General features: G+C 47.8%; 1 pseudogene; it reads right to left on the reverse strand.

Moving 5' to 3' along the window:
• Positions 1–252: 252 nt before the first annotated feature.
• LOC125532494 lies at positions 253–15,939 on the reverse strand (annotated as a pseudogene).
• Positions 15,940–16,355: the final 416 nt, after the last annotated feature.

Genomic DNA, 16,355 nt, shown 5'->3' on the forward strand with positions numbered 1-16,355 from the left:
GCATGGTATGCTACTAATTTATTTGCTGCAAATTCCAATGAATTGTGTCCTTTACTTTGTACATACCCAATTATAATATTTTATTTTGCTAATACAATGTAGCCTTCAATTTAAACCAAGGTTTGCATCCATTAATTATGTTATGTTCATATGACTTCACTACATAAATAGGTAGATAATGCATAAGACTGAGATAGTAGCTAGGGATGAAAATCTAAATACGGCATGAATCTAACAATTACGAGTAATGTCTTTGTGACAAGAACTTTCTTTGTCTTTTATTCCCATGTTTGAACTAGTATAGGTCGGGGTTACACATTATGGTGCACATCACTTTATTTGTCATCGTTACATTGAACACTCATTGACTAAACAACGATGATCCATCCGTCTTGTATTACAGGTCTTCATTTCATTGGCCACCGATGCTTGTAAGACTACTCACAGATGGTTGTTGTTGTGGATATGGTTGTTGAGGTTGGTGTGGTTGCTGGGGGAACTGGGAAATTGTGTGTTCTAGTTGCTGGGATAATTGTTGTTGGGGCTGCAGAAATGGTTGTTGTGATTGTTGTGGTTGTTGTGGTTACAGGATGGATGGTTGTTGTGGTTGTTGGGGTTGGGGCTGGGGAAATGATTGTTGTGATTGTTGGGGTTGATGGGAAAATGGTTGTTGCGGTCGTAGGGGGAATGGTTGTTGTGGTTGTAGAGGGAAAGGTTGTTGTGGTTGTTGAGGGAATGTTTGTTGTGGTTGTTGGGGGAATGGTTGTTGCGGTTGCAGGGGGAATGGTTGTTGTGGTTGCTGGGGGAATGGTTGTTGCGGGAATGGTTGTTGCGCTTGCAGGGGAATGGTTGTTGTGGTTGCTGGGGAATTGGTTGTTGGAGTTCAGGAAATAATTGTTGGGGTCAGGGAAAAGGTTGTTGTGATTGTTGGGATTGCTGGGGGAATGGTTGTTGTGGTTGCACGGGGATTGGTTGTTGGGGCTGGGGAAATGGTTGTTGGGGTTGCTGGGGGAATGCTTGTTGGGGTTGCAGGGGGAATGGTTGTTGGGGTTGTTGGGGAATTATTTGTTCTGGTTGCTGGGGAATTATTTGTTCTGGTTGTTGGGGGAATGGTAGTTGGGGCTGGGGAAATGGTTGTTGGGGTTGCTGGGGGAATGGCTGTTGTGGTTGCAGAGGGAACGACTGTTGGGTCTGGGGAAATGGTTGTTGTGGTTGCCAGGAAAATGGTTGTTGGGGCTGTGGAAAAGGTTGTTGTGGTTGTTGGGGTTGCTGGGGGGATGGTTGTTGTGGTTGTAAGGGGGTCGGTTGTTGGGGCTGGGGAAATGATTATTGTGATTGCTGGGGAAATTGTTGTTGGGGTGTGGGAAATGGTTGTTGTGATGGATATGGTCGATGTGATGGATATGGTTGTTGTGGATATGGCTGCTGTGGAAATGGTTGTTGTTGATGGAAAAATGATTATTGAGGTGATTGTAACTCTTTGTTGCTAGGGTTTAGCTGCCTAGCGGCAGTGGCGGTGTTCATCGCCATGGCAAGGAGGACAAAGATGAGGAAGGTCTTCATGTTGGATTTGTGGTTACTACTACTTGCTTGCCTTTGATGCTTGTGGTCTAGGTGTGTGAAGTTTGGTTGATGGAAGGTGTCCTTGTTGGTGCATGTGTATTTATAGTTTTCATGGCATGGCTTGCTTTCATCTTTGCACTCGCTCTTTGAAAAAGTGCATCAATGCTTATCCAACTAATCATTTGGTTTGTTGTGTTTGGTGCAACTACTTACTAGTGAGATTTTGAATTTTCATGATAGTTGCTTTTTGTTGAAATCATCTGGTTGTAAGGAATGTTGGATAATGACCAATGACTCATCTTCTTCACTTTACACTGCAAACATTGATCTAGATTATGTCCCTTTTTGAAATTTAGTTTGTGGAGCTCTACATGTTGTTAGGCTTATCCATATTGGCATAGCTTGAGTGGAACTAAGTTTGTAAGCTTGTGTGCGTCATTATGATGGATCACACTATTAATGTGACGATTGTTTTAGAAATTATCTTTCCAAAACTAACTTTATGTTTTTTGCCCAATATGATTCTAAGACGGATAACCAGACATGACTCATCAAATAGCAAGATAAACCGAGTAGCAAGTTGGGGGTTATAAGTTATAATATGGACTTTTCTCTAAGATACACCATCTTGTCTTGCATGCTCTGTGGATTTGAAAAGCATCTACTAATTTAGATGCAATTGAAACAAAAGTAGACTAAAAAGGTAAGCAATGAAATGAGAATACTATTATGTGAAGCTCTACATGTCTGGTAAGCAATAAGATACTGGATACATCTATATCTTCAATCCTTTCATCCCTATCAACTCTTTATTGGCTGCTTTCATCATAGTCATCCCTTAAATAAAAATCACTTAAAGATAAACTGGGAGTTAGTACCAACATCTATCATGTACAAGATAGAAAACTAAGGCACATATAGTAGTCTATTGACCATATTTAATTTCTTGTGATGTGAAAGCATGTGGAGTATAAGTTGGTTAAATATAAAGTTGTCCTTCATACCAGTAGGGAAAGAATATGCAGTATAAAGATTAGAGCATTGGACTAATATGCTATTAAATGCTACAGGATAATCGACAGTTCAAGTTAAGAACAACATTAGCATTCCAACTTTTGTCTTGTGCAAGTTAAGAACATGCTAACAAAGTAACCTAAGCAAATAAGTGCAAAACCTTCACCTATAAGGAAATTGTGAAACTACACAAAATGACCTATTGTAAAGAAGGAAAAAAATCTAAAGGTGAATGAAAGAACATTAAGTACATTCAGGATTCGGTTATGCCTTCGTGGATAACCTTTTAGATGGTGACTTGTCAACGTTGATGTGTGTCGGCATGGAACGAGGACAAGAAGACGTCGTTGCGTCGTACTTTGGGAATTTCATCAAACTCGTTGTGTGCGGGAACAAATATTTGTTGCCTCCCTGCTCAAATCTCTCTTCATGTCACTGTAACTGACACTCCATGAGGGAGTCCTGGATTAGGGGGTATCCGGACAGCCAGACTATATCCTTTGGCCAGACTGTTGGACTATGAAGATACAAGATTGAAGACTTCGTCCCGTGTCCGGATGGGACTCTCCTTGGCATGGAAGGCAAGCTTGGCAGTACGGATATGTAGATCTCCTTCCTTGTAACCGACTCTGTGTAACCCTAGCCCCCTCCAGTGTCTATATAAACTGGAGGGTTTAGTCCGTAGGACAAAGAACAACAATCACACCATAGGCTAGCTTCTAGGGTTTAGCCTCTTCGATCTCGTGGTAGATCAACTCTTGTAATACTCATATCATCAAGATCAATCAAGCAGGAGTAGGGTTTTACCTCCATCGAGAGGGCCCGAACCTGGGTAAAAACATCGTGTCCCACGTCTCCTGTTACCATCCGCCTAGACGCACAGTTCGGGACCCCCTACCCGAGATCCGCCGGTTTTGACACCAACATTGGTGCTTTCATTGAGAGTTCCTCTGTGTCGTCATCACTAGGCCGGATGGCCCCTTCAATCATCGATAGCGATGCAGTCCGGGGTGAGACTTTTCTCCTCGGACAGATCTTTGTATTCGGCGGCTCCGCACTATGGGCCAACTCGCTTGGCCATCTGGAGCAGATCGAGAGTTACGCCCCTGGCCACCAGGTCAGGTTTGTAAGCATAAACCACACGGCCGACATCCACGGAGACTTGATCTTTGACAGATTCGAGCCCTTGCCGAGTGCGCCGCACGGTCACGATGAGCATGATTTAGCTCTACCATCGGACAGTGTTCGGGAGATCGCACCGGCGACCGCTTCGACCCTCAATTCGGAGCCAGTTGCGCCACCCAAGGACGGGTGGATAGACCCCGCCACGGAGGCCGCATCTTCAGCGGCGATCGAGCCAAATACCGACCTTACCCTTCACGGGAGCCGTGACGCCGAACTGCCGGATTCTTCCCCGGCCATGGACTCCGAACCACCTGTGCCCGTGCCTATCGAATCCAACTGGGCGCCGATCATGGAGTTCACCTCCGCGGATATCTTTTAGCACTCGCCCTTTGGTGACATACTGAACTCATTAAGGTCTCTCTCCATGTCAAGAGAGTCCTGGCCGAACTATGGCCGGCCAGATCGGGATGCGGACGACGAAGAAATTCGCCACCCACCCACCACCCACTTAGTAGCCACTGTCGACGATTTGACGGACATGCTCGCCTTCGACTCCGAAGACATCGACGGTATGGACGACAATGTAGGAGATGAACAGGAGCCACTGCCCACAGGGCACTGGACGCCCACTTCATCATATGATGTATACATGATGGACACACCCAAAGAAAACGACGACGAGGAACGGAAGGACGCAGCAAAGGATTGATCCCTCGAGAAGCAATCAAAGCGGCGGCGTAAGCGCCGCTCCAAACCCCGCCTCGGCAGAAACAGCGATCATATAGACCCAGCAATAGAGCAGGGTGAGCCAGCGGACGACAAACACGGCATTGAACCACCGTCCAACCACGGCAACACGGAGAATCAAACCGAACAACCCGTCTCCAGCGAAGATAACAGTCCATATGACATCACACCGGACAGGCACCCGGAGCAACAGAATACCCATCAAAGGCTTGTCGCCACTGCGAGGAGTCTGAAAAAGCAGAAGCAAAGGCTCAGGGCTGCGCAAGACACACTCAGAATTAGATGGAGTAAAGTACTAAACACTGCAGCAAAGTACGGCGGTAGTCGCCACACAAAGAGCTACCCGAAGTGAAAGCTGCTACCTGAATTCGATGATGAGGCCTTAGATCCCCCGCAATCAAAAAACAAAACAGCCATCCAGTCGGATAGACGACCTCGTGGCCAACATAGAGCGGCAAACGATGCCACACACAAGCCAGTACGCGATCCACGTGAGGGCTCGCATCAAAAGGATGGCGCAACCAGATCCATCTACGGGCCAAGCAAGCGCGCTCCAGCACGCAATGCAACACAACAAAAATCCGAACACCACGGTACACCCAAATACAGGGGTGCCGCACACCCCCTATGTTTCATCGATGAGGTGCTGGACCATGAATTTCCAGAGGGATTCAAACCCGTAAACATAGAGGCGTACGACGGAACAATAGACCCTGGGGTCTGGATTAAGGACTACATCCTCCATATCCACATGGCTCGAGGAGACGATCTCCATGCCATCAAGTACTTACCCCTCAAGCTCAAAGGGCCAGCTCGGCACTGGCTTAAAAGCCTCCCCGAAAACTCCATTGGAAGCTGGGAAGAGCTCGAGGACGCTTGTAACTAAATAACTTGTCGTGGTGTTTCGTCAATATGCAACTCATTGCATATTGAGCTCCACTTAAGTTGTAGGATTGCTTGTGCATTTTGCCATGCCATGCCTCTTTAAACCGGACATGCATCATACTTGTTTGCGCATCGTGCCATGTTGTAGTGGTTGTTTACTTTGTTGTTTGCTTTCTTTCCGGTGTACTTCGTCTCGGTAATCCGGTAACGTCGTGTTGTGAGGATTCGTTCGACCACGTCCGTTTGTCTTCTTCATGGACTCGTTCTTCTTCCTTGCGGGATCTCAGGCAAGATGATCATACCCTCGAAATCACTTCTATCTTTGCTTGCTAGATGCTCGCTCTTTTGCTATGCCTATGCTACGATACCTACCACTTGCTTATCATGCCTCCTATATTGTTGAACCAAGCCTCTAACCCACCTTGTCCTAGCAAACCATTGTTTGGCTATGTTACCGCTTTGCTCAGCCCCTCTTATAGTGTTGTTAGTTGCAGGTGAAGATTGAAGTTTGTTCCTTGTTGGAACATGGAGATGTTGTTCCTTGTTGGAACATGGTTACTTGTTGGGATATCACGATATATCTTATTTAATTAATGCATCTATATACTTGGTAAAGGGTCGAAGGCTCGGCCTTATGCCTGGTGTTTTGTTCCACTCTTTCCGCCCTAGTTTCCGTCATATCGGTGTTATGTTCCCGGATTTTACATTCCTTACGCGGTTGGGTAATAATGGGAACCCCTTGATAGTTCGCCTTGAATAAAACTCCTCCAGCAAGGCCCAACATTGGTTTTACCATTTGCACTAACAACCTATAACCTTCCCTTGGGTTTTCGCGAGCCCGAGGGTCATCTTTATTTTAACCCCCCCCCCCCGGGCCAGTGCTCCTCTGAGTGTTGGTCCGAAATGGGCAGCCTGCGGGGCCACCTCAGGGCAACTCGAGGGTTGGTTTTACTCGTAGCTTGACCTATCCGGTGTGCCCTGAGAACGAGATATGCGCAGCTCCTATTGGGATTTGTCGGCGCGTCGGGCGGCTTTGCTGGTCTTGTTTTACCATTGTCGAAATGTCTTGTAACCGGGATTCCGAGTCTGATCGGGTCTTCCCGCTAGAAGGTCTATTCCTTCGTTGACCGTGAGAGCTTGTGATGGGCTAAGTTGGGACACCCCTGCAGGGATTTGAACTTTCGAAAGCCGTGCCCGCGGTTATGGGCAGATGGGAATTTGTTAACGTCCGGTTGTAGAAAACCTGAAGTTGACCTTAATTAAAATGAATCAACCGCGTGTGTAACCGTGATGGTCTCTTTCCGGCGGAGTCCGGGAAGTGAACACGGTTGTTGGAGTTATGCTTGACGTAGGTAGTCCAGGATCACTTCTTGATCATACTTTTATCGACCGTGCTTTGCTTTCTCTTCTCGCTCTCTTTTGCGTATGTTAGCCACCATATATGCTAGTCGCTTGCTGCAGCTCCACCTCATACCTTTACCTTACCCATAAGCTTAAATAGTCTTGATCGCGAGGGTGCGAGATTGCTGAGTCCCTGTGGCTCACAGATACTTCCAAACCAGTTTGCAGGTGCCGATGAGTCCGTGCAGATGACGCAACCAGGCTCAGGAGGAGCTCGTTGAAGATCTTGTCCTTTGTGTTGTTTCGTTCTAATTGATCAGTAGTGGAGCCCAGTTGGGGTCGATCGGGGACCGTGTCGCATTTGGGGTTCTTCTTTTATTTTGGTTCCATAGTCGGACCTTGATTGTATCTGGTTGATGTAATGCTTTATTCATGTAATTGTGTGAAGTGGCGTTTGTAAGCCAGCTATGTATCTTTTCCCCTATTGTATTACATGGGTTGTGTGAAGATTACCTCACTTGCGACATTGCTTTCAATGCGGTTATGCCTCTAAGTCGTGCTTCGACACGTGGGAGATATAGCCGCATCGAGGGCGTTACAACGCTTTTCGGGCAAATTTTCAAGGGACCTATGTCCGACCACCGGATGCAGACGATTTAAGTCATATAACTCAACAGCCCGGAGAGTCAGCCCGAAAGCTTTGGAACAGGTTTCTCACTAAAAAGAACCAAATAGTCGACTGTCCGGACGCCGAAGCCTTAGCAGCTTTCAAGCACAGCGTTCGAGACGAATGGCTTGCTAGACACCTCGGCCAAGAAAAGCCGACAACAATGGCAGCATTAACAAGCCTCATGACCCGCTTTTGCGCGGGCGAGGACAGCTGGTTAGCCCGATGTAGCACTAGCAACCCAAGTACATCCAAAGTTAGGGACGAAAACAGGAAGCCACTACGCAGCAAAAACAAGCGCCGGAATAAAGAAGATAGCCCGAAGAGCACGGCGGTAAACGCCGGATTCAGAAGCTCTCGGCCAGGTCAGCAAAAGCTGCCCTCCAAAGGCAACAGAGACGAACTATCCAGCCTGAACAAGATTCTGGACAAACTATGTCAGATCCATAGCACCCCCGATAAACCTGCAAATCATACCCATAGAGAATGTTGGGTCTTCAAGCAGACCGGCAAACTCAACACCGAACACAAGGGGCAGGATACACCAAGTGAAGACGAGGACGAGCCTCGCAAGCAAAGCATTGGGGAACAGAAGAAATTCCCACCAGAAGTCAAAATAGTAAACGTGTTACACGTGATGAAGGGGAGAAACAAAGCGGCACTCCTAGAGACACATGCCCCAGCCCTATCACCGCGGAGTTCTGCCACTGGTCGTCCAAACCGATCACCTTTGACCATCGGGATTACTCGGCAAGTATCCGGCATGCAGGATGGGCTGCCTTGGTGTTAGACACGATAATTGACGGATACCACTTCACATGAGTCCTGATGGACGGCGGCAGTAGTTTAAACCTGATATATCAGGACACAGTCCGCAAAATGGGGATAGACCCAACAAAAATCAGCCATAGCAATACTACCTTTAAAGGAGTAACGCGAGGCCCAGAAGCCCATTGCACGGGCTCCCTGCTACTAGAGGTTATATTCGGCTTTCCCGATAACTTCCGCAGCGAAAAGTTAACCTTCCACATTGCTCCGTTCCAAAGTGGCTATCAAGCACTACTCGGACGCGAAGCTTTCGCTCGCTTTAACGCAATACCGCATTACGCTTCTCTCATGCTTAAGATGCCTGGTCCATGTGGCATCATTATAGTAAATGGAAATATTGAGCGCTCCTTGCGCGCGGAAGACCGTGCGGCTGCCTTGGCAGCCGCACACTAGACAGCCTCACCAACTAGAGCATCTGACAGGTCGTTAAGACCATGGACACGGTTAGACGAGTCCGGTGTAGCTATATATAATTAATACAGGTTTGATGGCTATACCCCTACAACAATACAAGGGGCTCAACGCGTGTAAACAAGTGACAATTAGGCTCAACTTTACTCATCTGGAACTATACATGGTTTATTTAGTATAACCTATCTTTTGCACGACAACTTTTCAACTAAGTTCCTCTCTTTTACAGATGACCATCGTGCTACACCCGTCCAGGATACGGCACAACGGAGACACAGGCGCAGACGGGCAGCAGGGACCCATTCCAAGGATTCTTTTTAGATTAAGACCCTACGTAAACCTTTTTTACTGTCTCTTGTTGATACACATCCCCCAGATTCTCAGTATAACTGAGAAGGATGCTGACGTATTGGCATGTGGCCACGTCAGAATATTGCACGTACCTGGACACCAGGGGCTTACTACAAAGGGCACTGTTTAGCCCGGTTTACATCATAAAGACTGAATACCTTAGGGAGTGTTCGGCCTCGCGAGTTTGGCCTTATATGCATCAGCTTCGAATCATCTCTGGTCAAATGTTGGGTTTGCTCGGCTCCTGTGTTTTGCTGCCTTGCGTTCTGCTCTATCGGCTAGGGCGGCACCAGGAGAACTACTGCGATTGTGTCATGGTTCATCTGGACGAGCACCTCGGTAGAGAAAGCCGAAAACTGACTGTCATGATATAGCGTGAGACTGGTCAACCACTCGATGACCTAGCGGAATCTTCAGGATTCCTCCGCCTTAACGAAGGGTCGTTTCCCGGCCAGGCATGTACGCGCCCCGAATTCGGATGAGCGCGGAGCCACCAGGGGCTATATAGTAGCCCCACTATCAAACTCCTCTAGCTAAGTGAAAGTGTTAAAGCATTATAGTCCGATTGCCTAGTTCGCTGCACTATCACCTCCTTAATGGACCAATACGTTGGATCAAGTGTGAACATGCGTCTTCTGCGAGCACCCCCGCATTATATGCGTGGGGGCTGAAGCCGACGACTGCCATCTTTCAGGTTATATACATATATACATAAACGGCCGCACAGGAGGCATCATAGTACTTTCGGGCAAAAGTATAAATACAGCCTTGATAAACTCAATAAAACATTGTTTTTACAATAGGAATACATGTCACTAGAACATAATATTCTTCGAGCACTGAGCCTCTATCGAACGAGCGCCTTCAAGGACTTCCTCAAAGTAGTGCTCAGCAGCCACTCGGCCTACGGCCGAACCCTGTGTCGCAACAGTGGTGGCCTCCATCTCCGCCCAGTATGTCTTGACATGGGCAAAGGCCATCCGCGCACCCTCTATGCACGCCGATCTCTTTACAGCATTGATGCGTGGCACAGCACCAAGGAACTGCTGCACCAAACTAAAATAACTGTTCGGCTTTGGCCTTTTCGGCCATAGATGATCCACAACAGATCTCATGGCGAGTCCGGACAGTCTATTCAGCTCGGCCCATTCGGCCAACCGATCAGTCAATGGAAGCGGACGCTCTGAAACGTTAAATTGTGACCAGAATAGCTTTTCCACTTCGCGATCTTTTTGATCTTGGAAGTATTCGGCTGCATCGGCAGCACTCGCCGCTAAGTCCAGATATGCGTCCACAGAACTCCACAGCCGGTCCAAAGGGGCGTACCTAGGATCTCCGAACTTCATCCGCAGCATAAAGGGCTTCCCAGCCGCGATATCCCCGGCTTGACGCAGCTCCTCCTTCATCGTTCTCATTGCAGAGCGGGTGTCTTTGGTCGCCATCGTGGCCTTCTCCAGGTTTGTCCTCTTCGCTCGATCTTCGTCTTCAAGAAGCTCGTAACGGTCAGCGGCATTCTTCAATTCCACAGCCATCCTGGCTATTTCCTCCTTGCTTTGACAGTGAGCAGCCTGTTCGGCTTCAGCTCCTCGATTGCCTTTAGGGCAGCCGCATCGCTTTTCCTGGCTTGTTCTTTGGCTCGGGAAAGTTACGCCCGAAGGTGCTCCATGGCCGCAGCTTCATCTGCATTCACACATATTATAGATACTGACATCATGCTCCTCTTCCCATGTGTCACCGGAGGAATCACATACCCTGTGCCTCGTCAAGCCGCTTGTTGACAAGTACGATGTCGGCGTCTGCCACGCCAAGCTGCCGCTTTAGCTCGGCAAACTCGTCAGTCCGGCTAGCCACCGGACCCTCCGCCACCTGCATATTAAGGCAGCACGATTATTCCTAAGACTATGATCCTCTGTGCACTGTCGTCTTCGACAGCACCCAGAGTCTCAGGGGCTACTATCTACACAGGGCACATCTAAAAATGTGCGGTACTGTCAAAAATGTACATCATTTCACGTACCTCAAAACATGTCAGTAGACTCATAAAGGCTTCATGCAACCCGCTTTCGGCGGACGAAATCCTTTCAATTACCGTACCCATCAACGTGCGGTGCTCTTCTAAGATAGCTACTTGCTCTAGCAGATCCCTCAGTACGTCCGACCGTACACCAGACGGTGTCGTACTCTTTCGATTGCCTTCTTCAAGAGTCGAATACTGAGGACTTCGGGTGGCCATAGGATTACCTTCTGGCCTTGCCGAATCAGGAGAAACCCTCCACAACGACACCTCGGGGTCGCCCACCTCATGAGGCGGTATGGCAGGGGGAGGCGTTTCGCTCTCCATTATCTCTGGAAGAAGATCCCCTGAAGACGAGCTCTGCTGAGAAGGGCTAAGATCCGAACTGCAAGATAAATGCTTCGGTTATTTTCCTCAGAAGTAAAGCAAGATATTTTCATTATTAAGTACCCTTTTACTTACGGCTCGGTGGAGGGTTGATCCCCTTGAGGGCATAGTGCGACCGGGGTATCCCCCAGGGCAGGACCCTCCAACGAAGATTTCTTCCCCCGTTTGGAGACCATGGTCTTCGGGTCCTCAGAGGCGGTCCTCTTCCTTCCCTGGGGAGAGGAAGTTTCGGTTTCTCCTCCCCGGCTAACCTCCTTCGCGGAGGCGCTAGCCTCCTTGTCCCCCCCTTTATCTTCTCCTGAGGGCGCTTGATAAGGCGCGATCTCCAGCATCCTGGTTAGCATGGGATTTGGTGATGTCTCAGGGAGGGAGCCAGACAACTGATCAACTTTGCCTTCGCTATCCAATCCTGGTCAAAGAGCGGCTTTTTTAGGGCGACGTTGTGATAAATAAATGGACAGTGTGTTCGGATGCGGGGCTACTTACTTGGGTATCCGGGCGATTGCAGCTCAGACCTGCATCCTCAGTGATGTCCGGATACATTATTTGTGATCCGAAGAACAATTTGTACATCTCCTCGGGCGTCATGCCAAGGAAGTGTTGAATAGCTCGCGGTCCTTCCGGGTTGAATTCCCACATGCGAAGGGGCCGGCGTTTGCAAGGCTGGACTCGACGAACTAGCATAACTTGCACTACCATAACCAGACTGAAATCTCTCTCAAAGAGATCTCGGATACGGCTTTGCAGTATTGGCACGTCCTTGGCTGGACCCCAGCTCAGCCCCTTGTTGATCCACGACATCAGTTGTGGTGGGGGGCCTAAGCAAAAGGTGGGGGCAGCTACCCACTTGGCACTTCGAGGAGCTGTGATGTAGAACCACTCCCGCTGCCACAATCCGGACACCTCTGGGAAGCTACCCTTAGGCCAGGGAGCGTCAGCGATTTTTCTTATTAAAGCGCCTCCGCACGCTGCATGCTGCCCCTCGATCATCTTCGGCTTCACATCGAAGGTCTTGAGCCACAGGCCGAAGTGAGGGGTAATGCGGAGGAAGGCCTCACATATGACAATAAATGACGAAATGTGAAGAAGGGAATCTGGGGCCAGATCCTGAAAATCTAGCCCATAATAGAACATAAGACCCCTAACAAAGAGATCCAGAGCGAGGCCTAGCCTCGGAGGAAGTGGGAGACGAACACGACGCTCTCGTTGGGTTCGGGGGTAGGGACAACCTGCCCTCGGGCAGGCAGCCGATGCGAAATTTCGGCGGTCAGATATCTGGCCTCTCTCAACTTCTTGATGTCCTCCTCCGTGACGGAGGAAGGCATCCACCGACCTTGAAGGTTGGATCCGGACATAGTTGAAGGTCCGAAGCACCTGACCTGAGTTTTGGGTGTTAGAACTCGAGGCGGGGGAAGGATTTGATTGAGCACGAGAGGGAAAAAAGAAAAGGCCTTGTCCCCTTTATAAAGAGGGTGAATATAAAGCGCCCTCCTCGTGGCCGTTTGGGACTTGCCTAAGATCTAGGAGTCTTACCAATAGGCACGGTTGGGTTACCCACGTCCGTATTGATGAGAATCCCGTGATAAGGGGGACACGATCTCTACTTTTACAAGACGTGCCAAGGAAACCCCCTCGCGAAACACGCTGAGATGGGTTATGAAAAACAATTCGAATAAAGACCTGGTTGTGGTGTGATGTCACACTACGGGGTACGTCAGCAGATTAGATTTGTGGAAATATTATTCTCTCTGTGGTGGTATGTGGAACTCATTTTGCAGAGCCGGACACGATCCTCGTGTTCAAGATCTTCTATGAAGTATTCGGAGGAGGAACCCGCCTTGCAATGCCGAAGACAATCTGCGCACCGGACTCATAGTCATTGAAGCCTGGTTCAGGGGCTACTGAGGGAGTCCTGGATTGGGGGGTATCCGGACAGCCGGACTATATCCTTTGGCCGGACTGTTGGACTATGAAGATACAAGATTGAAGACTTCGTCCCATGTCCGGATGGGACTCTCCTTGGCGTGGAAGGCAAGCTTGGCAGTACGGATATGTAGATCTCCTTCCTTGTAACCAACTCTGTGTAACCCTAGCCCCCTCCGGTGTCTATATAAACCGGAGGGTTTAGTCCGTAGGACAAAGAACAACAATCATACCATAGGCTAGCTTCTAGGGTTTAGCCTCTTCGATCTCGTGGTAGATCAACTCTTGTAATACTCATATCATCAAGATCAATCAAGCAGGAGTAGGGTTTTATCTCCATCAAGAGGGCCCGAACCTGGGTAAAAACATCGTGTCCCACGTCTCCTGTTACCATCCGCCTAGACGCACAGTTCGGGACCCCCTACCCGAGATCCGCCGGTTTTGACACCGACACTCCACCTACCAAAACCAGCTGCAAGCCAGGGACAATCAACAGGTTTCTCCGCCCGTAGCATCTATCACCAAAAGAAGTTCAGACTATAGTCTTGTAGTTCAAAATTTTGTAATAACAAGCACTACTAGGTCGCTTTTGTTTGTACGTCTTCATTCTGTACAACCCATGGAACTAAAAATGCATTGGTCATTCTTTGGTCTATACAACCAATGCAACCAAAAATGCATTGGGCTTTTCTTTGTACATCTTCGGGTTCTACAACCAATGCAACAAAAAATCCATTAGCCAGTCTTCCATTCTAGTCGGGCACCAATAGTTAAACGAGGAGCTAAACAATGTAGGAGTCTAAAACTACATACAATCATGAAGCAGAGAGAGGCGACTTGGAAGCTGTGCTCCTGTGAGCTCGTATTTTTGTAGACAAAAAGTAATATTTGTATTTTGAAGTGGGAAAATCCTAGAAAGGGATGTTTTGCGGGTTATAACTTACTATTTTTGGGTCTTGGGCTGCAGGAAGGTCGTCAAAAATCAATGTGTTTTCCCATTCATGCATGTTTCTTGGGTTATAGGTCACGCTTTTCGTGTCCTAGGGAGATCACTTCCCCGGTCAAGAACATTAGGTGATGATTTTTAGCAAAACTCATTGTTTTAGCCTAACTAGTATCGAGGATTCGTGGACGAGACTATCATGGAACAAAGTGACAACCTTCCTTTTCTTCATGCCTAATATAAACTTAGCAGTCAGCTAAAAGTAACTAGCGATATCACAGAATGTTTTTTTGTCAAAAGTAGATACCACTTCAGGATTCAACTCGGTTAGTTCAATCACAGACATGTTAAGAGCAGGATTTACAACTAACTGCATAGGGAACATCTCCTTTTATCGCCCACTATCTGTCTGTGCACTTTGGTTTTCCCGTAGCAACACACAAAGCACTTTGTTAGTACCAATAATGTGCTCCAACTCTACACATTAATCATCTTGAATTCTTCTACTGATGTCGAACAATGTTATATCTTGAATTCTTCTAACGAGTTCGGATTAGACTACATGGGCAATTTATCTGGTCCCTGAGATGCAAGGTCGATGAACAATCGCTTTGTCTTATGACGAGGGATTGTGTTTGCCTAAGAAACCAATACATATAACTTCGACACCAGATTAATAAATGGTAAAACCTAAATAAATTAGATCACGAGCTAAACCATTTACTTTTGTATGCATTTAAACTTTTGATACATATAAGCTTGTTAAGATGTTCGCATAAACACCATGGTGATTTGAAGCAAGACAAAGTAAACTTGAACCGCTTGAGCCATTGACTTAATAAGAACCTCCTTTCCTGTGGCAGAGATTGTTTTTAATACATCCACTCACTTTGGCCCATAGTTTGTCTTTGAGATACTTAAAAGCACTAGACATAGAATTGCCAATATTAGAAGGCAAGCCCAAATATTTCTCATTTAGTGTTTCTACTTGGACACTGAGACCACCTTTGACCTCATTTTTGACATTCTCTGTACAATCCTTGCTGAGAAACACTGAAGGCTTCCTATTTATTTATTCTTTGACCTAAAACTTGATCGTGTCATGTTTACTTATTCTCCAGCCGATGAATATGCAAGCTTTGTTGCATCTTGCCTTGGTCTTGCACTGCTTGCGGCACAATACGCCTTTGGAACTGTCGTTCCGAATTCAGAGTGCCGAAGGTGGTATGACGATGTTGAGATACCGTACCCGTTCGGTAGTGATTCGGGTTGATCATTCAGAATAGACTTTGACAATAGCTGCAAGGACAAGATTGCATTAGGGAGCCTTTCAAGTACACCTCAGAGGTGCTCAGCATCTTCTTGCTGAACAACATGGTCCTAGTGTTGAATAATATCATATGGGGTAGTTCTACAACAACTCCACCACAAGCATGGAGGAATTTAGCAAATTCCATCAGTACTAGGAAAAAGCCTAGTAGCAACGCGGGGTAAAGGACTACTAGTAGCGCGGGTGCCCACGCTACTATTAGGGCGCTACAACTAACTGGTAGTAGTAGCGCGGGTGCCACCCTGCGCTACTACTACGTCTGTTAGTATAGTAGCGCGAGTGTCACTCGCACTACTACTAGTTATCTGTAGCCCGGGTCTGACCCCGCGCTACTACTAACTAATTAGGAATTAAAAAATAAATTACATCCATGGTTGCTGCTGCTGGGCGTCATCGTCCTCTCCGTCCATGGCTGATGTTGGTCCTGGAGGGGATGACGTCGTCCATGGTGATGGTACTTCCTCACCCAAATCGTCCCCACACCTCTCCTATGCTACTGCTACAAAATAAGAGAAAACGATTAGAAGAGGAAGAGAGATATTGAGAGGAGTCGGAGGAGCAACTGACCGGTGGCCGCCGGAGTTGGAGCTGATGCCCGAAACCCTAGACGATGCCCGGTGACCCGTTGCTTCTTTTCCTGGGACCTCATGTCCTCACAAGGCCATGTCTCAGCGAGGAAGTGCAAGTGGTTGCGTGGCAGATCTGTCCATCGCGATTGGTGGCGCTCTACTGGATCTCCCTCTCCTTCTAGCACCGGAGAAGGAGGAGGAAGGAGGCGAAGGTGAGGCGTAAGTCAGTGGCCCAAACTTTTTATATAGATGAGCTT

Source organism: Triticum urartu, chromosome 1, assembly GCF_003073215.2.
Source record: "Triticum urartu cultivar G1812 chromosome 1, Tu2.1, whole genome shotgun sequence".
In the NCBI taxonomy this organism is placed as follows: Eukaryota; Viridiplantae; Streptophyta; class Magnoliopsida; order Poales; family Poaceae; genus Triticum; species Triticum urartu.